Source organism: Oncorhynchus mykiss, chromosome 8 (genome assembly GCF_013265735.2).
Source record: "Oncorhynchus mykiss isolate Arlee chromosome 8, USDA_OmykA_1.1, whole genome shotgun sequence".
NCBI lineage: Eukaryota > Metazoa > Chordata > Actinopteri > Salmoniformes > Salmonidae > Oncorhynchus > Oncorhynchus mykiss.
Window position 1 is genome coordinate 52,639,354 of NC_048572.1, and position 23,500 is coordinate 52,662,853.

The window sequence follows — 23,500 nt, forward strand, 5'->3', positions numbered from 1 at the left end:
CAACTAAATCTATCACACAATCACATCAAGCAACTGAAATGACAGAAAACAATCTACATTTTTGTTTGTTTTACCTTGGATTATATTGCCATTTCTTTGGATATATCCATTACAATGACCCTGATAAATGAATTTGCCTGGCTCAAAGGAGCTGTCAGTCTGGTCACATTCATACAGATCGCATGGTGGAGGTCCCCAAAAAAACGGCAACATTGATCCACAGGTCGGAGAGGTAGACAGCAAGGTTTAGACAAACCTCAACTGTTTCAAACCCAATGCTAGCCTTTGGGCATTGGGAAATATTGAATATTACAAAATGTTTCCGCCCGGTTTCGAACCAGAGACCTTTCGCGTGTGAGGCGAACGTGATAACCACTACACTACGGAAACCAAAAGATTGGAAGACTGAGGGTGTGACTGACTTTCGCGTGTGTGGCGAACGTGATAACCAATACACTACTGAAACTAAACTCTGAATAGCAAATACTGAGAAGTGCGAAGGACCAATTTGTTAAAATGTGTTTCCGCCCGGTCTCGAACCGGGGACCTTTCGCGTGTTAGGCGAACGTGATAACCTCTACACTACGGAAACCCAATGAGTGGAAAACTAAGGGTGTGACTGACTTTCGCGTGTGAGGCGAACGTGATAACCACTACACTACAGAAACCCAATGAGTGGAATACTAAGGGTGTGGCTGACTTTGGCTGGGTGGGACATTTATCGCTCTCAGAACCTAATGAAATCAGAAATTACTTAGTCAATTAATTAAACAATAAGGCTTGAGAAGCCGGGAATTATTGTGTGCAGCGGCTCTTGGAAGAGGCTTGGTGGTTCAAAACTTCTTCCATTTAAGAGTGATGGAAGCCACTGTGTTCTTGGGTACCTTCAATGCTGCAGAAATCACCAATCATTTGAATTTACCACAGGTGGACTCCAATCAAGTTGAAGAAACATCTCAAGGATGATCAATGGAAACAGGATGGACCTGAGCTCAATTTCCAGCCTCATAGCAAAGGGTCTGAAAATGTATGTAAATAAGGTATTTTTAAAATATTTTTTTCATTAATAAAAACTATATGTTATCGCTTTGTCATTATGTGGTATTGTGTGTAGATAGATTTTATTTTATTTCATCCATTTTAGTATAAGGCGTAACAAAATGTGGAAAAAAGTAAGGGGTCTGAAAACTTTCCGAATGCACTGTACCTATGCAGGCTAGCTTCTTTTCCTTTGCTAGCCAGCCAACTAAATCTATCACACAATCACATCAAGCAGCTGAAATGACAGAAAACGATCTACATTTTTGTTTGTTTTACCTTGGATTATATTGCCATTTCTTTGGATATATCCATTACAATGACCCTGATAAATGAATTTGCCTGGCTCAGAGAAGCTGTCAGTCTGGTCACATTCATACAGATCGCATGGTGGAGGTCCCCAAAAAAACGGCAACATTGATCCACAGGTCGGAGAGGTAGACAGCAAGGTTTAGACAAACCTCAACTGTTTCAAACCAAATGCTAGCCTCTGGGCATTGGGAAATATTGAATATTACAAAATGATTCCGCCCGGTTTCGAACCGGGGACCTTTCACGTGTGAGGCAAACGTGATAACCACTACACTACGGAAACCGAATGATTGGAAAACTAAGGGTGTGACTGACTTTCGCGTGTGAGGCGAACGTGATATCCAACATACTACTGAAACTAAAGTCTGAATAGCAAATACTGAGAAGTGCGAAGGACCAATTTGTTAAAATGTGTTTCCGCCCGGTCTCTAACCGGGGACCTTTCGCGTGTTAGGCGAACGTGATAACCACTACACTACAGAAACCCAATGAGTGGAATACTAAGGGTGTGGCTGACTTTGGCTGGGTGGGACATTTATCGCTCTCAGAACCTAATGAAATCAGAAATTACTTAGTCAATTAATTAAACAATAAGGCTTGAGAAGCCGGGAATTATTGTGTGCAGCGGCTCTTGGAAGAGGCTTGGTGGTTCAAAACTTCTTCCATTTAAGAGTGATGGAAGCCACTGTGTTCTTGGGTACCTTCAATGCTGCAGAAATGACCAATCATTTGAATTTACCACAGGTGGACTCCAATCAAGTTGAAGAAACATCTCAAGGATGATCAATGGAAACAGGATGGACCTGAGCTCAATTTCCAGCCTCATAGCAAAGGGTCTGAAAACGTACGTAAATAAGGTATTTTTAAAATATTTAATGGGTATTATGGCTCTTTCTGTGGTACTCAATTTGGGATATTATGTGAGGTAGACATGAGAAGCCGGGAATTATCGTGTGCAGCCGGAACTTGGAAGAGGCTTGGTGGTTCCAAACTTCTTCTATTTAAGAGTGATGGAAGCCACTGTGTTCTTGGGTACCTTCAATGCTGCAGAAATGACCAATCATTTGAATTTACCACAGGTGGACTCCAATCAAGTTGAAGAAACATCTCAAGGATGATCAATGGACACAGGATGGACCTGAGCTCAATTTCCAGCCTCATAGCAAAGGGTCTGAAAATGTATGTAAATAAGGTATTTTTAAAATATTTTTTTCATTAATAAAAACTATATGCTATCGCTTTGTCATTATGTGGTATTGTGTGTAGATAGATTTTATTTTATTTCATCCATTTTAGTATAAGGCTGTAACGTAACAAAATGTGGAAAAAAGTAAGGGGTCTGAAAACTTTCCGAATGCACTGTACCTATGCAGGCTAGCTTCTTTTCCTTTGCTAGCCAGCCAACTAACTCTATCACACAATCACATCAAGCAGCTGAAATGACAGAAAACGATCTACATTTTTGTTTGTTTTACCTTGGATTATATTGCCATTTCTTTGGATATATCCATTACAATGACCCTGATAAATGAATTTGCCTGGCTCAGAGAAGCTGTCAGTCTGGTCACATTCATACAGATCGCATGGTGGAGGTCCCCAAAAAAACGGCAACATTGATCCACAGGTCGGAGAGGTAGACAGCAAGGTTTAGACAAACCTCAACTGTTTCAAACCAAATGCTAGCCTCTGGGCATTGGGAAATATTGAATATTACAAAATGATTCCGCCCGGTTTCGAACCGGGGACCTTTCACGTGTGAGGCGAACGTGATAACCACTACACTACGGAAACCGAATGATTGGAAAACTAAGGGTGTGACTGACTTTCGCGTGTGAGGCGAACGTGATAACCAATACACTACTGAAACTAAAGTCTGAATAGCAAATACTGAGAACTGCGAAGGACCACTTTGTTAAAATGTGTTTCCGCCCGGTCTCAAACCGGGGACCTTTCGCGTGTTAGGCGAACGTGATAACCACTACACTACAGAAACCCAATGAGTGAAATAGTAAGGGTGTGGCTGACTTTGGCTGGGTGGGACATTTATCGCTCTCAGAACCTAATGAAATCAGAAATTACTTAGTCAATTAATTAAACAATAAGGCTTGAGAAGCCGGGAATTATTGTGTGCAGCGGCTCTTGGAAGAGGCTTGGTGGTTCAAAACTTCTTCCATTTAAGAGTGATGGAAGCCACTGTGTTCTTGGGTACCTTCAATGCTGCAGAAATGACCAATCATTTGAATTTACCACAGGTGGACTCCAATCAAGTTGAAGAAACATCTCAAGGATGATCAATGGAAACAGGATGGACCTGAGCTCAATTTCCAGCCTCATAGCAAAGGGTCTGAAAATGTATGTAAATAAGGTATTTTTAAAATATTTTTTTCATTAATAAAAACTATATGTTATCGCTTTGTCATTATGTGGTATTGTGTGTAGATAGATTTTATTTTATTTCATCCATTTTAGTATGAGGCGTAACAAAATGTGGAAAAAAGTAAGGGGTCTGAAAACTTTCCGAATGCACTGTACCTATGCAGGCTAGCTTCTTTTCCTTTGCTAGCCAGCCAACTAACTCTATCACACAATCACATCAAGCAGCTGAAATGACAGAAAACGATCTACATTTTTGTTTGTTTTACCTTGGATTATATTGCCATTTCTTTGGATATATCCATTACAATGACCCTGATAAATGAATTTGCCTGGCTCAGAGAAGCTGTCAGTCTGGTCACATTCATACAGATCGCATGGTGGAGGTCCCCAAAAAAACGGCAACATTGATCCACAGGTCGGAGAGGTAGACAGCAAGGTTTAGACAAACCTCAACTGTTTCTAACCAAATGCTAGCCTCTGGGCATTGGGAAATATTGAATATTAAAAATGTTTCCGCCCGGTTTCAAACCGGGGACCTTCCGCGTGTGAGGCGAACGTGATAACCACTACACTACGGAAACCGAATGATTGGAAAACTAAGGGTGTGACTGACTTTCGCGTGTGAGGCGAACGTGATAACCAATTTACTACTGAAACTAAAGTCTGAATAGCAAATACTGAGAAGTGCGAAGGACCAATTTGTTAAAATGTGTTTCCGCCCGGTCTCGAACCGGGGAACTTTCGCTTGTTAGGCGAACGTGATAACCACTACACTACAGAAACCCAATGAGTGGAATACTAAGGGTGTGGCTGACTTTGGCTGGGTGGGACATTTATCGCTCTCAGAACCTAATGAAATCAGAAATTACTTAGTCAATTAATTAAACAATAAGGCTTGAGAAGCCGGGAATTATTGTGTGCAGCGGCTCTTGGAAGAGGCTTGGTGGTTCAAAACTTCTTCCATTTAAGAGTGATGGAAGCCACTGTGTTCTTGGGTACCTTCAATGCTGCAGAAATCACCAATCATTTGAATTTACCACAGGTGGACTCCAATCAAGTTGAAGAAACATCTCAAGGATGATCAATGGAAACAGGATGGACCTGAGCTCAATTTCCAGCCTCATAGCAAAGGGTCTGAAAATGTATGTAAATAAGGTATTTTTAAAATATTTTTTTCATTAATAAAAACTATATGTTATCGCTTTGTCATTATGTGGTATTGTGTGTAGATAGATTTTATTTTATTTCATCCATTTTAGTATAAGGCGTAACAAAATGTGGAAAAAAGTAAGGGGTCTGAAAACTTTCCGAATGCACTGTACCTATGCAGGCTAGCTTCTTTTCCTTTGCTAGCCAGCCAACTAAATCTATCACACAATCACATCAAGCAGCTGAAATGACAGAAAACGATCTACATTTTTGTTTGTTTTACCTTGGATTATATTGCCATTTCTTTGGATATATCCATTACAATGACCCTGATAAATGAATTTGCCTGGCTCAGAGAAGCTGTCAGTCTGGTCACATTCATACAGATCGCATGGTGGAGGTCCCCAAAAAAACGGCAACATTGATCCACAGGTCGGAGAGGTAGACAGCAAGGTTTAGACAAACCTCAACTGTTTCAAACCAAATGCTAGCCTCTGGGCATTGGGAAATATTGAATATTACAAAATGATTCCGCCCGGTTTCGAACCGGGGACCTTTCACGTGTGAGGCAAACGTGATAACCACTACACTACGGAAACCGAATGATTGGAAAACTAAGGGTGTGACTGACTTTCGCGTGTGAGGCGAACGTGATATCCAACATACTACTGAAACTAAAGTCTGAATAGCAAATACTGAGAAGTGCGAAGGACCAATTTGTTAAAATGTGTTTCCGCCCGGTCTCTAACCGGGGACCTTTCGCGTGTTAGGCGAACGTGATAACCACTACACTACAGAAACCCAATGAGTGGAATACTAAGGGTGTGGCTGACTTTGGCTGGGTGGGACATTTATCGCTCTCAGAACCTAATGAAATCAGAAATTACTTAGTCAATTAATTAAACAATAAGGCTTGAGAAGCCGGGAATTATTGTGTGCAGCGGCTCTTGGAAGAGGCTTGGTGGTTCAAAACTTCTTCCATTTAAGAGTGATGGAAGCCACTGTGTTCTTGGGTACCTTCAATGCTGCAGAAATGACCAATCATTTGAATTTACCACAGGTGGACTCCAATCAAGTTGAAGAAACATCTCAAGGATGATCAATGGAAACAGGATGGACCTGAGCTCAATTTCCAGCCTCATAGCAAAGGGTCTGAAAACGTACGTAAATAAGGTATTTTTAAAATATTTAATGGGTATTATGGCTCTTTCTGTGGTACTCAATTTGGGATATTATGTGAGGTAGACATGAGAAGCCGGGAATTATCGTGTGCAGCCGGAACTTGGAAGAGGCTTGGTGGTTCCAAACTTCTTCTATTTAAGAGTGATGGAAGCCACTGTGTTCTTGGGTACCTTCAATGCTGCAGAAATGACCAATCATTTGAATTTACCACAGGTGGACTCCAATCAAGTTGAAGAAACATCTCAAGGATGATCAATGGACACAGGATGGACCTGAGCTCAATTTCCAGCCTCATAGCAAAGGGTCTGAAAATGTATGTAAATAAGGTATTTTTAAAATATTTTTTTCATTAATAAAAACTATATGCTATCGCTTTGTCATTATGTGGTATTGTGTGTAGATAGATTTTATTTTATTTCATCCATTTTAGTATAAGGCTGTAACGTAACAAAATGTGGAAAAAAGTAAGGGGTCTGAAAACTTTCCGAATGCACTGTACCTATGCAGGCTAGCTTCTTTTCCTTTGCTAGCCAGCCAACTAAATCTATCACACAATCACATCAAGCAGCTGAAATGACAGAAAACGATCTACATTTTTGTTTGTTTTACCTTGGATTATATTGCCATTTCTTTGGATATATCCATTACAATGACCCTGATAAATGAATTTGCCTGGCTCAGAGAAGCTGTCAGTCTGGTCACATTCATACAGATCGCATGGTGGAGGTCCCCAAAAAAACGGCAACATTGATCCACAGGTCGGAGAGGTAGACAGCAAGGTTTAGACAAACCTCAACTGTTTCAAACCAAATGCTAGCCTCTGGGCATTGGGAAATATTGAATATTACAAAATGATTCCGCCCGGTTTCGAACCGGGGACCTTTCACGTGTGAGGCGAACGTGATAACCACTACACTACGGAAACCGAATGATTGGAAAACTAAGGGTGTGACTGACTTTCGCGTGTGAGGCGAACGTGATAACCAATACACTACTGAAACTAAAGTCTGAATAGCAAATACTGAGAACTGCGAAGGACCACTTTGTTAAAATGTGTTTCCGCCCGGTCTCAAACCGGGGACCTTTCGCGTGTTAGGCGAACGTGATAACCACTACACTACAGAAACCCAATGAGTGAAATAGTAAGGGTGTGGCTGACTTTGGCTGGGTGGGACATTTATCGCTCTCAGAACCTAATGAAATCAGAAATTACTTAGTCAATTAATTAAACAATAAGGCTTGAGAAGCCGGGAATTATTGTGTGCAGCGGCTCTTGGAAGAGGCTTGGTGGTTCAAAACTTCTTCCATTTAAGAGTGATGGAAGCCACTGTGTTCTTGGGTACCTTCAATGCTGCAGAAATGACCAATCATTTGAATTTACCACAGGTGGACTCCAATCAAGTTGAAGAAACATCTCAAGGATGATCAATGGAAACAGGATGGACCTGAGCTCAATTTCCAGCCTCATAGCAAAGGGTCTGAAAATGTATGTAAATAAGGTATTTTTAAAATATTTTTTTCATTAATAAAAACTATATGTTATCGCTTTGTCATTATGTGGTATTGTGTGTAGATAGATTTTATTTTATTTCATCCATTTTAGTATGAGGCGTAACAAAATGTGGAAAAAAGTAAGGGGTCTGAAAACTTTCCGAATGCACTGTACCTATGCAGGCTAGCTTCTTTTCCTTTGCTAGCCAGCCAACTAACTCTATCACACAATCACATCAAGCAGCTGAAATGACAGAAAACGATCTACATTTTTGTTTGTTTTACCTTGGATTATATTGCCATTTCTTTGGATATATCCATTACAATGACCCTGATAAATGAATTTGCCTGGCTCAGAGAAGCTGTCAGTCTGGTCACATTCATACAGATCGCATGGTGGAGGTCCCCAAAAAAACGGCAACATTGATCCACAGGTCGGAGAGGTAGACAGCAAGGTTTAGACAAACCTCAACTGTTTCTAACCAAATGCTAGCCTCTGGGCATTGGGAAATATTGAATATTACAAAATGTTTCCGTCCGGTTTCGAACCGGGGACCTTCCGCATGTGAGGCGAACGTGATAACCACTACACTACGGAAACCGAATGATTGGAAAACTAAGGGTGTGACTGACTTTCGCGTGTGAGGCGAACGTGATAACCAACGTACTACTGAAACTAAAGTATGAATAGCAAATACTGAGAAGTGCGAAGGACCAATTTGTTAAAATGTGTTTCCGCCCGGTCTCGAACCGGGGAACTTTCGCGTGTTAGGCGAATGTGATAACCACTACACTACAGAAACCCAATGAGTGGAATACTAAGGGTGTGGCTGACTTTGGCTGGGTGGGACATTTATCGCTCTCAGAACCTAATGAAATCAGAAATTACTTAGTCAATTAATTAAACAATAAGGCTTGAGAAGCCGGGAATTATTGTGTGCAGCGGCTCTTGGAAGAGGCTTGGTGGTTCAAAACTTCTTCCATTTAAGAGTGATGGAAGCCACTGTGTTCTTGGGTACCTTCAATGCTGCAGAAATGACCAATCATTTGAATTTACCACAGGTGGACTCCAATCAAGTTGAAGAAACATCTCAAGGATGATCAATGGAAACAGGATGGACCTGAGCTCAATTTCCAGCCTCATAGCAAAGGGTCTGAAAACGTACGTAAATAAGGTATTTTTAAAATATTTTTTTCATTAATAAAAACTATATGTTATCGCTTTGTCATTATGTGGTATTGTGTGTAGATAGATTTTATTTTATTTCATCCATTTTAGTATAAGGCTGTAACGTAACAAAATGTGGAAAAAAGTAAGGGGTCTGAAAACTTTCCGAATGCACTGTACCTATGCAGGCTAGCTTCTTTTCCTTTGCTAGCCAGCCAACTAACTCTATCACACAATCACATCAAGCAGCTGAAATGACAGAAAACGATCTACATTTTTGTTTGTTTTACCTTGGATTATATTGCCATTTCTTTGGATATATCCATTACAATGACCCTGATAAATGAATTTGCCTGGCTCAGAGAAGCTGTCAGTCTGGTCACATTCATACAGATCGCATGGTGGAGGTCCCCAAAAAAACGGCAACATTGATCCACAGGTCGGAGAGGTAGACAGCAAGGTTTAGACAAACCTCAACTGTTTCTAACCAAATGCTAGCCTCTGGGCATTGGGAAATATTGAATATTACAAAATGTTTCCGCCCAGTTTCGAACCGGGGACCTTCCGCGTGTGAGGCGAACGTGATAACCACTACACTACGGAAACCGAATGATTGGAAAACTAAGGGTGTGACTGACTTTCGCGTGTGAGGCGAACGTGATAACCAACTTACTACTGAAACTAAAGTCTGAATCGCAAATACTGAGAAGTGCGAAGGACCAATTTGTTAAAATGTGTTTACGCCCGGTCTCGAACCGGGGAACTTTCGCATGTTAGGCGAACGTGATAACCACTACACTACAGAAACCCAATGAGTGGAATACTAAGGGTGTGGCTGACTTTGGCTGGGTGGGACATTTATCGCTCTCAGAACCTAATGAAATCAGAAAATACTTAGTCAATTAATTAAACAATAAGGCTTGAGAAGCCGGGAATTATTGTGTGCAGCGGCTCTTGGAAGAGGCTTGGTGGTTCAAAACTTCTTCCATTTAAGAGTGATGGAAGCCACTGTGTTCTTGGGTACCTTCAATGCTGCAGAAATGACCAATCATTTGAATTTACCACAGGTGGACTCCGATCAAGTTGAAGAAACATCTCAAGGATGATCAATGGAAACAGGATGGACCTGAGCTCAATTTCCAGCCTCATAGCAAAGAGTCTGAAAACGTACGTAAATAAGGTATTTTTCTAATATTTAATGGGTATTATGGCTCTTTCTGTGGTACTCAATTTGGGATATCATGTGAGGTAGACATGAGAAGCCGGGAATTATCGTGTGCAGCCGGAACTTGGAAGAGGCTTGGTGGTTCCAAACTTCTTCTATTTAAGAGTGATGGAAGCCACTGTGTTCTTGGGTACCTTCAATGCTGCAGAAATGACCAATCATTTGAATTTACCACAGGTGGACTCCAATCAAGTTGAAGAAACATCTCAAGGATGATCAATGGACACAGGATGGACCTGAGCTCAATTTCCAGCCTCATAGCAAAGGGTCTGAAAATGTATGTAAATAAGGTATTTTTAAAATATTTTTTTCATTAATAAAAACTATATGTTATCGCTTTGTCATTATGTGGTATTGTGTGTAGATAGATTTTATTTTATTTCATCCATTTTAGTATAAGGCTGTAACGTAACAAAATGTGGAAAAAAGTAAGGGGTCTGAAAACTTTCCGAATGCACTGTACCTATGCAGGCTAGCTTCTTTTCCTTTGCTAGCCAGCCAACTAAATCTATCACACAATCACATCAAGCAGCTGAAATGACAGAAAACGATCTACATTTTTGTTTGTTTTACCTTGGATTATATTGCCATTTCTTTGGATATATCCATTACAATGACCCTGATAAATGAATTTGCCTGGCTCAGAGAAGCTGTCAGTCTGGTCACATTCATACAGATCGCATGGTGGAGGTCCCCAAAAAAACGGCAACATTGATCCACAGGTCGGAGAGGTAGACAGCAAGGTTTAGACAAACCTCAACTGTTTCAAACCAAATGCTAGCCTCTGGGCATTGGGAAATATTGAATATTACAAAATGTTGCCGCCCGGTCTCGAACCGGGGACCTTTCGCGTGTTAGGCGAACATGATAACCACTACACTACGGAAACCAAATGAATGGAATAGTAAGGGTGTGGCTGACTTTGGCTGGGTGGGACATTTATCGCTCTCAGAACCTAATGAAATCAGAAATTACTTAGTCAATTAATTAAACAATAAGGCTTGAGAAGCCGGGAATTATTTTGTGCAGCGGCTCTTGGAAGAGGCTTGGTGGTTCAAAACTTCTTCCATTTAAGAGTGATGGAAGCCACTGTGTTCTTGGGTACCTTCAATGCTGCAGAAATGACCAATCATTTGAATTTACCACAGGTGGACTCCGATCAAGTTGAAGAAACATCTCAAGGATGATCAATGGAAACAGGATGGACCTGAGCTCAATTTCCAGCCTCATAGCAAAGGGTCTGAAAACGTACGTAAATAAGGTATTTTTCAAATATTTAATGGGTATTATGGCTCTTTCTGTGGTACTCAATTTGGGATATCATGTGAGGTAGACATGAGAAGCCGGGAATTATCGTGTGCAGCCGGAACTTGGAAGAGGCTTGGTGGTTCCAAACTTCTTCTATTTAAGAGTGATGGAAGCCACTGTGTTCTTGGGTACCTTCAATGCTGCAGAAATGACCAATCATTTGAATTTACCACAGGTGGACTCCAATCAAGTTGAAGAAACATCTCAAGGATGATCAATGGACACAGGATGGACCTGAGCTCAATTTCCAGCCTCATAGCAAAGGGTCTGAAAATGTATGTAAATAAGGTATTTTTAAAATATTTTTTTCATTAATAAAAACTATATGTTATCGCTTTGTCATTATGTGGTATTGTGTGTAGATAGATTTTATTTTATTTCATCCATTTTAGTATAAGGCTGTAACGTAACAAAATGTGGAAAAAAGTAAGGGGTCTGAAAACTTTCCGAATGCACTGTACCTATGCAGGCTAGCTTCTTTTCCTTTGCTAGCCAGACAACTAAATCTATCACACAATCACATCAAGCAGCTGAAATGACAGAAAACGATCTACATTTTTGTTTGTTTTACCTTGGATTATATTGCCATTTCTTTGGATATATCCATTACAATGACCCTGATAAATGAATTTGCCTGGCTCAGAGAAGCTGTCAGTCTGGTCACATTCATACAGATCGCATGGTGGAGGTCCCCAAAAAAACGGCAACATTGATCCACAGGTCGGAGAGGTAGACAGCAAGGTTTAGACAAACCTCAACTGTTTCTAACCCAATGCTAGCCTCTGGGCATTGGGAAATATTGAATATTACAAAATGTTTCCGCCCGGTTTCGAACCAGAGACCTTTCGCTTGTGAGGCGAACGTGATAACCACTACACTACGGAAACCGAAAGATTGGAAGACTAAGGGTGTGACTGACTTTCGCGTGTGTGGCGAACGTGATAACCAATACACTACTGAAACTAAAGTCTGAATAGCAAATACTGAGAAGTGCGAAGGACCAATTTGTTAAAATGTGTTTCCGCCCGGTCTCAAACCGGGGACCTTTCGCGTGTTAGGCGAACGTGATAACCATTACACTACGGAAACCGAAAGATTGGAAGACTAAGGGTGTGACTGACTTTCGCGTGAGAGGCGAACATGATAACCACTACACTACGGAAACCAAATTAGTGGAATAGTAAGGGTGTGGCTGACTTTGGCTGGGTGGGACATTTATCGCTCTCAGAACCTAATGAAATCAGAAATTACTTAGTCAATTAATTAAACAATAAGGCTTGAGAAGCCGGGAATTATTGTGTGCAGCGGCTCTTGGAAGAGGCTTGGTAGTTCAAAACTTCTTCCATTTAAGAGTGATGGAAGCCACTGTGTTCTTGGGTACCTTCAATGCTGCAGAAATGACCAATCATTTGAATTTACCACAGGTGGACTCCAATCAAGTTGAAGAAACATCTCAAGGATGATCAATGGAAACAGGGTGGACCTGAGCTCAATTTCCAGCCTCATAGCAAAGGGTCTGAAAATGTATGTAAATAAGGTATTTTTAAAATATTTTTTTCATTAATAAAAACTATATGTTATCGCTTTGTCATTATGTGGTATTGTGTGTAGATAGATTTTATTTTATTTCATCCATTTTAGTATAAGGCTGTAACGTAACAAAATGTGGAAAAAAGTAAGGGGTCTGAAAACTTTCCGAATGCACTGTACCTATGCAGGCTAGCTTCTTTTCCTTTGCTAGCCAGCCAACTAAATCTATCACACAATCACATCAAGCAACTGAAATGACAGAAAACAATCTACATTTTTGTTTGTTTTACCTTGGATTATATTGCCATTTCTTTGGATATATCCATTACAATGACCCTGATAAATGAATTTGCCTGGCTCAAAGTAGCTGTCAGTCTGGTCACATTCATACAGATCGCATGGTGGAGGTCCCCAAAAAAACGGCAACATTGATCCACAGGTCGGAGAGGTAGACAGCAAGGTTTAGACAAACCTCAACTGTTTCAAACCCAATGCTAGCCTTTGGGCATTGGGAAATATTGAATATTACAAAATGTTTCCGCCCGGTTTCGAACCAGAGACCTTTCGCGTGTGAGGCGAACGTGATAACCACTACACTACGGAAACCAAAAGATTGGAAGACTGAGGGTGTGACTGACTTTCGCGTGTGTGGCGAACGTGATAACCAATACACTACTGAAACTAAACTCTGAATAGCAAATACTGAGAAGTGCGAAGGACCAATTTGTTAAAATGTGTTTCCGCCCGGTCTCGAACCGGGGACCTTTCGCATGTTAGGCGAACGTGATAACCTCTACACTACGGAAACCCAATGAGTGGAAAACTAAGGGTGTGACTGACTTTCGCGTGTGAGGCGAACGTGATAACCACTACACTACAGAAACCCAATGAGTGGAATACTAAGGGTGTGGCTGACTTTGGCTGGGTGGGACATTTATCGCTCTCAGAACCTAATGAAATCAGAAATTACTTAGTCAATTAATTAAACAATAAGGCTTGAGAAGCCGGGAATTATTGTGTGCAGCGGCTCTTGGAAGAGGCTTGGTGGTTCAAAACTTCTTCCATTTAAGAGTGATGGAAGCCACTGTGTTCTTGGGTACCTTCAATGCTGCAGAAATCACCAATCATTTGAATTTACCACAGGTGGACTCCAATCAAGTTGAAGAAACATCTCAAGGATGATCAATGGAAACAGGATGGACCTGAGCTCAATTTCCAGCCTCATAGCAAAGGGTCTGAAAATGTATGTAAATAAGGTATTTTTAAAATATTTTTTTCATTAATAAAAACTATATGTTATCGCTTTGTCATTATGTGGTATTGTGTGTAGATAGATTTTATTTTATTTCATCCATTTTAGTATAAGGCGTAACAAAATGTGGAAAAAAGTAAGGGGTCTGAAAACTTTCCGAATGCACTGTACCTATGCAGGCTAGCTTCTTTTCCTTTGCTAGCCAGCCAACTAAATCTATCACACAATCACATCAAGCAGCTGAAATGACAGAAAACGATCTACATTTTTGTTTGTTTTACCTTGGATTATATTGCCATTTCTTTGGATATATCCATTACAATGACCCTGATAAATGAATTTGCCTGGCTCAGAGAAGCTGTCAGTCTGGTCACATTCATACAGATCGCATGGTGGAGGTCCCCAAAAAAACGGCAACATTGATCCACAGGTCGGAGAGGTAGACAGCAAGGTTTAGACAAACCTCAACTGTTTCAAACCAAATGCTAGCCTCTGGGCATTGGGAAATATTGAATATTACAAAATGATTCCGCCCGGTTTCGAACCGGGGACCTTTCACGTGTGAGGCGAACGTGATAACCACTACACTACGGAAACCGAATGATTGGAAAACTAAGGGTGTGACTGACTTTCGCGTGTGAGGCGAACGTGATAACCAACATACTACTGAAACTAAAGTCTGAATAGCAAATACTGAGAAGTGCGAAGGACCAATTTGTTAAAATGTGTTTCCGCCCGGTCTCTAACCGGGGACCTTTCGCGTGTTAGGCGAACGTGATAACCACTACACTACAGAAACCCAATGAGTGAAATAGTAAGGGTGTGGCTGACTTTGGCTGGGTGGGACATTTATCGCTCTCAGAACCTAATGAAATCAGAAATTACTTAGTCAATTAATTAAACAATAAGGCTTGAGAAGCCGGGAATTATTGTGTGCAGCGGCTCTTGGAAGAGGCTTGGTGGTTCAAAACTTCTTCCATTTAAGAGTGATGGAAGCCACTGTGTTCTTGGGTACCTTCAATGCTGCAGAAATGACCAATCATTTGAATTTACCACAGGTGGACTCCAATCAAGTTGAAGAAACATCTCAAGGATGATCAATGGAAACAGGATGGACCTGAGCTCAATTTCCAGCCTCATAGCAAAGGGTCTGAAAATGTATGTAAATAAGGTATTTTTAAAATATTTTTTTCATTAATAAAAACTATATGTTATCGCTTTGTCATTATGTGGTATTGTGTGTAGATAGATTTTATTTTATTTCATCCATTTTAGTATGAGGCGTAACAAAATGTGGAAAAAAGTAAGGGGTCTGAAAACTTTCCGAATGCACTGTACCTATGCAGGCTAGCTTCTTTTCCTTTGCTAGCCAGCCAACTAACTCTATCACACAATCACATCAAGCAGCTGAAATGACAGAAAACGATCTACATTTTTGTTTGTTTTACCTTGGATTATATTGCCATTTCTTTGGATATATCCATTACAATGACCCTGATAAATGAATTTGCCTGGCTCAGAGAAGCTGTCAGTCTGGTCACATTCATACAGATCGCATGGTGGAGGTCCCCAAAAAAACGGCAACATTGATCCACAGGTCGGAGAGGTAGACAGCAAGGTTTAGACAAACCTCAACTGTTTCTAACCAAATGCTAGCCTCTGGGCATTGGGAAATATTGAATATTACAAAATGTTTCCGTCCGGTTTCGAACCGGGGACCTTCCGCATGTGAGGCGAACGTGATAACCACTACACTACGGAAACCGAATGATTGGAAAACTAAGGGTGTGACTGACTTTCGCGTGTGAGGCGAACGTGATAACCAACGTACTACTGAAACTAAAGTATGAATAGCAAATACTGAGAAGTGCGAAGGACCAATTTGTTAAAATGTGTTTCCGCCCGGTCTCGAACCGGGGAACTTTCGCGTGTTAGGCGAATGTGATAACCACTACACTACAGAAACCCAATGAGTGGAATACTAAGGGTGTGGCTGACTTTGGCTGGGTGGGACATTTATCGCTCTCAGAACCTAATGAAATCAGAAATTACTTAGTCAATTAATTAAACAATAAGGCTTGAGAAGCCGGGAATTATTGTGTGCAGCGGCTCTTGGAAGAGGCTTGGTGGTTCAAAACTTCTTCCATTTAAGAGTGATGGAAGCCACTGTGTTCTTGGGTACCTTCAATGCTGCAGAAATGACCAATCATTTGAATTTACCACAGGTGGACTCCAATCAAGTTGAAGAAACATCTCAAGGATGATCAATGGAAACAGGATGGACCTGAGCTCAATTTCCAGCCTCATAGCAAAGGGTCTAAAAACGTACGTAAATAAGGTATTTTTAAAATATTTTTTTCATTAATAAAAACTATATGTTATCGCTTTGTCATTATGTGGTATTGTGTGTAGATAGATTTTATTTTATTTCATCCATTTTAGTATAAGGCTGTAACGTAACAAAATGTGGAAAAAAGTAAGGGGTCTGAAAACTTTCCGAATGCACTGTACCTATGCAGGCTAGCTTCTTTTCCTTTGCTAGCCAGCCAACTAACTCTATCACACAATCACATCAAGCAGCTGAAATGACAGAAAACGATCTACATTTTTGTTTGTTTTACCTTGGATTATATTGCCATTTCTTTGGATATATCCATTACAATGACCCTGATAAATGAATTTGCCTGGCTCAGAGAAGCTGTCAGTCTGGTCACATTCATACAGATCGCATGGTGGAGGTCCCCAAAAAAACGGCAACATTGATCCACAGGTCGGAGAGGTAGACAGCAAGGTTTAGACAAACCTCAACTGTTTCTAACCAAATGCTAGCCTCTGGGCATTGGGAAATATTGAATATTACAAAATGTTTCCGCCCAGTTTCGAACCGGGGACCTTCCGAGTGTGAGGCGAACGTGATAACCACTACACTACGGAAACCGAATGATTGGAAAACTAAGGGTGTGACTGACTTTCGCGTGTGAGGCGAACGTGATAACCAACTTACTACTGAAACTAAAGTCTGAATCGCAAATACTGAGAAGTGCGAAGGACCAATTTGTTAAAATGTGTTTCCGCCCGGTCTCGAACCGGGGAACTTTCGCATGTTAGGCGAACGTGATAACCACTACACTACAGAAACCCAATGAGTGGAATACTAAGGGTGTGGCTGACTTTGGCTGGGTGGGACATTTATCGCTCTCAGAACCTAATGAAATCAGAAAATACTTAGTCAATTAATTAAACAATAAGGCTTGAGAAGCCGGGAATTATTGTGTGCAGCGGCTATTGGAAGAGGCTTGGTGGTTCAAAACTTCTTCCATTTAAGAGTGATGGAAGCCACTGTGTTCTTGGGTACCTTCAATGCTGCAGAAATGACCAATCATTTGAATTTACCACAGGTGGACTCCGATCAAGTTGAAGAAACATCTCAAGGATGATCAATGGAAACAGGATGGACCTGAGCTCAATTTCCAGCCTCATAGCAAAGAGTCTGAAAACGTACGTAAATAAGGTATTTTTCTAATATTTAATGGGTATTATGGCTCTTTCTGTGGTACTCAATTTGGGATATCATGTGAGGTAGACATGAGAAGCCGGGAATTATCGTGTGCAGCCGGAACTTGGAAGAGGCTTGGTGGTTCCAAACTTCTTCTATTTAAGAGTGATGGAAGCCACTGTGTTCTTGGGTACCTTCAATGCTGCAGAAATGACCAATCATTTGAATTTACCACAGGTGGACTCCAATCAAGTTGAAGAAACATCTCAAGGATGATCAATGGACACAGGATGGACCTGAGCTCAATTTCCAGCCTCATAGCAAAGGGTCTGAAAATGTATGTAAATAAGGTATTTTTAAAATATTTTTTTCATTAATAAAAACTATATGTTATCGCTTTGTCATTATGTGGTATTGTGTGTAGATAGATTTTATTTTATTTCATCCATTTTAGTATAAGGCTGTAACGTAACAAAATGTGGAAAAAAGTAAGGGGTCTGAAAACTTTCCGAATGCACTGTACCTATGCAGGCTAGCTTCTTTTCCTTTGCTAGCCAGCCAACTAAATCTATCACACAATCACATCAAGCAGCTGAAATGACAGAAAACGATCTACATTTTTGTTTGTTTTACCTTGGATTATATTGCCATTTCTTTGGATATATCCATTACAATGACCCTGATAAATGAATTTGCCTGGCTCAGAGAAGCTGTCAGTCTGGTCACATTCATACAGATCGCATGGTGGAGGTCCCCAAAAAAACGGCAACATTGATCCACAGGTCGGAGAGGTAGACAGCAAGGTTTAGACAAACCTCAACTGTTTCAAACCAAATGCTAGCCTCTGGGCATTGGGAAATATTGAATATTACAAAATGTTGCCGCCCGGTCTCGAACCGGGGACCTTTCGCGTGTTAGGCGAACATGATAACCACTACACTACGGAAACCAAATGAATGGAATAGTAAGGGTGTGGCTGACTTTGGCTGGGTGGGACATTTATCGCTCTCAGAACCTAATGAAATCAGAAATTACTTAGTCAATTAATTAAACAATAAGGCTTGAGAAGCCGGGAATTATTTTGTGCAGCGGCTCTTGGAAGAGGCTTGGTGGTTCAAAACTTCTTCCATTTAAGAGTGATGGAAGCCACTGTGTTCTTGGGTACCTTCAATGCTGCAGAAATGACCAATCATTTGAATTTACCACAGGTGGACTCCGATCAAGTTGAAGAAACATCTCAAGGATGATCAATGGAAACAGGATGGACCTGAGCTCAATTTCCAGCCTCATAGCAAAGGGTCTGAAAACGTACGTAAATAAGGTATTTTTCAAATATTTAATGGGTATTATGGCTCTTTCTGTGGTACTCAATTTGGGATATCATGTGAGGTAGACATGAGAAGCCGGGAATTATCGTGTGCAGCCGGAACTTGGAAGAGGCTTGGTGGTTCCAAACTTCTTCTATTTAAGAGTGATGGAAGCCACTGTGTTCTTGGGTACCTTCAATGCTGCAGAAATGACCAATCATTTGAATTTACCACAGGTGGACTCCAATCAAGTTGAAGAAACATCTCAAGGATGATCAATGGACACAGGATGGACCTGAGCTCAATTTCCAGCCTCATAGCAAAGGGTCTGAAAATGTATGTAAATAAGGTATTTTTAAAATATTTTTTTCATTAATAAAAACTATATGTTATCGCTTTGTCATTATGTGGTATTGTGTGTAGATAGATTTTATTTTATTTCATCCATTTTAGTATAAGGCTGTAACGTAACAAAATGTGGAAAAAAGTAAGGGGTCTGAAAACTTTCCGAATGCACTGTACCTATGCAGGCTAGCTTCTTTTCCTTTGCTAGCCAGCCAACTAAATCTATCACACAATCACATCAAGCAGCTGAAATGACAGAAAACGATCTACATTTTTGTTTGTTTTACCTTGGATTATATTGCCATTTCTTTGGATATATCCATTACAATGACCCTGATAAATGAATTTGCCTGGCTCAGAGAAGCTGTCAGTCTGGTCACATTCATACAGATCGCATGGTGGAGGTCCCCAAAAAAACGGCAACATTGATCCACAGGTCGGAGAGGTAGACAGCAAGGTTTAGACAAACCTCAACTGTTTCAAACCAAATGCTAGCCTCTGGGCATTGGGAAATATTGAATATTACAAAATGTTTCCGCCCGGTTTCGAACCGGGGACCTTTCGCGTGTGAGGCGAACGTGATAACCACTACACTACAGAAGCCGAATGATTGGAAAACTAAGGGTGTGACTGACTTTCGCGTGTGAGGCGAACGTGATAACCAATACACTACTGAAACTAAAGTCTGAATAGCAAATACTGAGAAGTGCGAAGGACCACTTTGTTAAAATGTGTTTCCGCCCGGTCTCAAACCGGGGACCTTTCGCGTGTTAGGCGAACGTGATAACCACTACACTACAGAAACCCAATGAGTGGAATACTAAGGGTGTGGCTGACTTTGGCTGGGTGGGACATTTATCGCTCTCAGAACCTAATGAAATCAGAAATTACTTAGTCAATTAATTAAACAATAAGGCTTGAGAAGCCGGGATTTATTGTGTGCAGCGGCTCTTGGAAGAGGCTTGGTGGTTCAAAACTTCTTCCATTTAAGAGTGATGGAAGCCACTGTGTTCTTGGGTACCTTCAATGCTGCAGAAATGACCAATCATTTGAATTTACCACAGGTGGACTCCGATCAAGTTGAAGAAACATCTCAAGGATGATCAATGGAAACAGGATGGACCTGAGCTCAATTTCCAGCCTCATAGCAAAGGGTCTGAAAACGTACGTAAATAAGGTATTTTTCAAATATTTAATGGGTATTATGGCTCTTTCTGTGGTACTCAATTTGGGATATCATGTGAGGTAGACATGAGAAGCCGGGAATTATCGTGTGCAGCCGGAACTTGGAAGAGGCTTGGTGGTTCCAAACTTCTTCTATTTAAGAGTGATGGAAGCCACTGTGTTCTTGGGTACCTTCAATGCTGCAGAAATGACCAATCATTTGAATTTACCACAGGTGGACTCCAATCAAGTTGAAGAAACATCTCAAGGATGATCAATGGACACAGGATGGACCTGAGCTCAATTTCCAGCCTCATAGCAAAGGGTCTGAAAATGTATGTAAATAAGGTATTTTTAAAATATTTTTTTCATTAATAAAAACTATATGTTATCGCTTTGTCATTATGTGGTATTGTGTGTAGATAGATTTTATTTTATTTCATCCATTTTAGTATAAGGCTGTAACGTAACAAAATGTGGAAAAAAGTAAGGGGTCTGAAAACTTTCCGAATGCACTGTACCTATGCAGGCTAGCTTCTTTTCCTTTGCTAGCCAGCCAACTAAATCTATCACACAATCACATCAAGCAGCTGAAATGACAGAAAACGATCTACATTTTTGTTTGTTTTACCTTGGATTATATTGCCATTTCTTTGGATATATCCATTACAATGACCCTGATAAATGAATTTGCCTGGCTCAGAGAAGCTGTCAGTCTGGTCACATTCATACAGATCGCATGGTGGAGGTCCCCAAAAAAACGGCAACATTGATCCACAGGTCGGAGAGGTAGACAGCAAGGTTTAGACAAACCTCAACTGTTTCAAACCAAATGCTAGCCTCTGGGCATTGGGAAATATTGAATATTACAAAATGTTTCCGCCCGGTTTCGAACCGGGGACCTTTCGCGTGTGAGGCGAACGTGATAACCACTACACTACAGAAGCCAAATGATTGGAAAACTAAGGGTGTGACTGACTTTCGCGTGTGAGGCGAACGTGATAACCAATACACTACTGAAACTAAAGTCTGAATAGCAAATACTGAGAAGTGCGAAGGACCACTTTGTTAAAATGTGTTTCCGCCCGGTCTCAAACCGGGGACCTTTCGCGTGTTAGGCGAACGTGATAACCACTACACTACAGAAACCCAATGAGTGGAATACTAAGGGTGTGGCTGACTTTGGCTGGGTGGGACATTTATCGCTCTCAGAACCTAATGAAATCAGAAATTACTTAGTCAATTAATTAAACAATAAGGCTTGAGAAGCCGGGAATTATTGTGTGCAGCGGCTCTTGGAAGAGGCTTGGTGGTTCAAAACTTCTTCCATTTAAGAGTGATGGAAGCCACTGTGTTCTTGGGTACCTTCAATGCTGCAGAAATGACCAATCATTTGAATTTACCACAGGTGGACTCCAATCAAGTTGAAGAAACATCTCAAGGATGACCAATGGAAACAGGATGGACCTGAGCTCAATTTCCAGCCTCATAGCAAAGGGTCTGAAAACGTACGTAAATAAGGTATTTTTAAAATATTTAATGGGTATTATGGCTCTTTCTGTGGTACTCAATTTGGGATATTATGTGAGGTAGACATGAGAAGCCGGGAATTATCGTGTGCAGCCGGAACTTGGAAGAGGCTTGGTGGTTCCAAACTTCTTCTATTTAAGAGTGATGGAAGCCACTGTGTTCTTGGGTACCTTCAATGCTGCAGAAATGACCAATCATTTGAATTTACCACAGGTGGACTCCAATCAAGTTGAAGAAACATCTCAAGGATGATCAATGGAAACAGGATGGACCTGAGCTCAATTTCCAACCTCATAGCAAAGGGTCTGAAAATGTATGTAAATAAGGTATTTTTAAAATATTTTTTTCATTAATAAAAACTATATGTTATCGCTTTGTCATTATGTGGGATTGTGTGTAGATAGATTTTATTTTATTTCATCCATTTTAGTATAAGGCTGTAACGTAACAAAATGTGGAAAAAAGTAAGGGGTCTGAAAACTTTCCGAATGCACTGTACCTATGCAGGCTAGCTTCTTTTCCTTTGCTAGCCAGCCAACTAAATCTATCACACAATCACATCAAGCAGCTGAAATGACAGAAAACAATCTACATTTTTGTTTGTTTTACCTTGGATTATATTGCCATTTCTTTGGATATATCCATTACAATGACCCTGATAAATGAATTTGCCTTGCTCAGAGAAGCTGTCAGTCTGGTCACATTCATACAGATCGCATGGTGGAGGTCCCCAAAAAAAACGGCAACATTGATCCACAGGTCGGAGAGGTAGACAGCAAGGTTTAGACAAACCTCAACTGTTTCAAACCAAATGCTAGCCTCTGGGCATTGGGAAATATTGAATATTACAAAATGTTTCCACCCGGTTTCGAACCGGGGACCTTTCGCGTGTGAGGCGAACGTGATAACCACTACACTACGGAAACCGAATGATTGGAAAACTAAGGGTGTGACTGACTTTCGCGTGTGAGGCGAACGTGATAACCAATACACTACTGAAACTAAATTCTGAATAGCAAATACTGAGAAGTGCGAAGGACCAATCTGTTAAAATGTGTTTCCGCCCGGTCTCGAACCGGGGACCTTTCGCGTGTGAGGCGAACGTGATAACCACTACACTACGGAAACCGAATGATTGGAAAACTAAGGGTGTGACTGACTTTGGCTGGGTGGGACATTTATCGCTCTCAGGACCTAATGAAATCAGAAATTACTTAGTCAATTAATTAAACAATAAGGCTTGAGAAGCCGGGAATTATTGTGTGCAGCGGCTCTTGGAAGAGGCTTGGTGGTTCAAAACTTCTTCCATTTAAGAGTGATGGAAGCCACTGTGTTCTTGGGTACCTTCAATGCTGCAGAAATGACCAATCATTTGAATTTACCACAGGTGGACTCCAATCAAGTTGAAGAAACATCTCAAGGATGATCAATGGAAACAGGATGGACCTGAGCGCAATTTCCAGCCTCATAGCAAAGGGTCTGAAAACTTACGTAAATAAGGTATTTTTAAAATATTTAATGGGTATTATGGCTCTTTCTGTGGAACTCAATTTGGGATATTATGTGAGGTAGACATGAGAAGCCGGGAATTATCGTGTGCAGCCGGAACTTGGAAGAGGCTTGGTGG

General features: G+C 40.8%; 24 non-coding genes across 24 annotated transcripts; all 24 read right to left on the bottom strand.

Moving 5' to 3' along the window:
• Positions 1-317: 317 nt before the first annotated feature.
• trnav-cac lies at positions 318-390 on the bottom strand. The gene has a single exon. It is a non-coding gene; the product is annotated as a tRNA-Val (tRNA).
• A 129-nt stretch (positions 391-519) lies between these two features.
• trnav-aac lies at positions 520-592 on the bottom strand. The gene has a single exon. It is a non-coding gene; the product is annotated as a tRNA-Val (tRNA).
• Positions 593-1,762: 1,170 nt separating this feature from the next.
• Positions 1,763-1,835, bottom strand: trnav-aac. The gene has a single exon. It is a non-coding gene; the product is annotated as a tRNA-Val (tRNA).
• A 1,435-nt stretch (positions 1,836-3,270) lies between these two features.
• trnav-aac lies at positions 3,271-3,343 on the bottom strand. The gene has a single exon. It is a non-coding gene; the product is annotated as a tRNA-Val (tRNA).
• A 1,093-nt stretch (positions 3,344-4,436) lies between these two features.
• On the bottom strand, positions 4,437-4,509 carry trnav-aac. The gene has a single exon. It is a non-coding gene; the product is annotated as a tRNA-Val (tRNA).
• A 1,094-nt stretch (positions 4,510-5,603) lies between these two features.
• Positions 5,604-5,676, bottom strand: trnav-aac. Its single transcript has one exon. It is a non-coding gene; the product is annotated as a tRNA-Val (tRNA).
• A 1,435-nt stretch (positions 5,677-7,111) lies between these two features.
• On the bottom strand, positions 7,112-7,184 carry trnav-aac. Its single transcript has one exon. It is a non-coding gene; the product is annotated as a tRNA-Val (tRNA).
• Positions 7,185-8,278: 1,094 nt separating this feature from the next.
• Positions 8,279-8,351, bottom strand: trnav-aac. The gene has a single exon. It is a non-coding gene; the product is annotated as a tRNA-Val (tRNA).
• Positions 8,352-9,451: 1,100 nt separating this feature from the next.
• trnav-aac lies at positions 9,452-9,524 on the bottom strand. Its single transcript has one exon. It is a non-coding gene; the product is annotated as a tRNA-Val (tRNA).
• A 1,233-nt stretch (positions 9,525-10,757) lies between these two features.
• trnav-aac lies at positions 10,758-10,830 on the bottom strand. Its single transcript has one exon. It is a non-coding gene; the product is annotated as a tRNA-Val (tRNA).
• Positions 10,831-12,063: 1,233 nt separating this feature from the next.
• On the bottom strand, positions 12,064-12,136 carry trnav-cac. Its single transcript has one exon. It is a non-coding gene; the product is annotated as a tRNA-Val (tRNA).
• Positions 12,137-12,265: 129 nt separating this feature from the next.
• Positions 12,266-12,338, bottom strand: trnav-aac. Its single transcript has one exon. It is a non-coding gene; the product is annotated as a tRNA-Val (tRNA).
• Positions 12,339-13,312: 974 nt separating this feature from the next.
• trnav-cac lies at positions 13,313-13,385 on the bottom strand. The gene has a single exon. It is a non-coding gene; the product is annotated as a tRNA-Val (tRNA).
• A 129-nt stretch (positions 13,386-13,514) lies between these two features.
• Positions 13,515-13,587, bottom strand: trnav-aac. The gene has a single exon. It is a non-coding gene; the product is annotated as a tRNA-Val (tRNA).
• Positions 13,588-14,757: 1,170 nt separating this feature from the next.
• On the bottom strand, positions 14,758-14,830 carry trnav-aac. Its single transcript has one exon. It is a non-coding gene; the product is annotated as a tRNA-Val (tRNA).
• Positions 14,831-15,924: 1,094 nt separating this feature from the next.
• Positions 15,925-15,997, bottom strand: trnav-aac. The gene has a single exon. It is a non-coding gene; the product is annotated as a tRNA-Val (tRNA).
• Positions 15,998-17,097: 1,100 nt separating this feature from the next.
• Positions 17,098-17,170, bottom strand: trnav-aac. The gene has a single exon. It is a non-coding gene; the product is annotated as a tRNA-Val (tRNA).
• Positions 17,171-18,403: 1,233 nt separating this feature from the next.
• trnav-aac lies at positions 18,404-18,476 on the bottom strand. Its single transcript has one exon. It is a non-coding gene; the product is annotated as a tRNA-Val (tRNA).
• A 1,233-nt stretch (positions 18,477-19,709) lies between these two features.
• trnav-cac lies at positions 19,710-19,782 on the bottom strand. Its single transcript has one exon. It is a non-coding gene; the product is annotated as a tRNA-Val (tRNA).
• A 129-nt stretch (positions 19,783-19,911) lies between these two features.
• On the bottom strand, positions 19,912-19,984 carry trnav-aac. Its single transcript has one exon. It is a non-coding gene; the product is annotated as a tRNA-Val (tRNA).
• Positions 19,985-21,217: 1,233 nt separating this feature from the next.
• On the bottom strand, positions 21,218-21,290 carry trnav-cac. Its single transcript has one exon. It is a non-coding gene; the product is annotated as a tRNA-Val (tRNA).
• Positions 21,291-21,419: 129 nt separating this feature from the next.
• Positions 21,420-21,492, bottom strand: trnav-aac. Its single transcript has one exon. It is a non-coding gene; the product is annotated as a tRNA-Val (tRNA).
• Positions 21,493-22,726: 1,234 nt separating this feature from the next.
• On the bottom strand, positions 22,727-22,799 carry trnav-cac. The gene has a single exon. It is a non-coding gene; the product is annotated as a tRNA-Val (tRNA).
• A 129-nt stretch (positions 22,800-22,928) lies between these two features.
• Positions 22,929-23,001, bottom strand: trnav-cac. The gene has a single exon. It is a non-coding gene; the product is annotated as a tRNA-Val (tRNA).
• Positions 23,002-23,500: the final 499 nt, after the last annotated feature.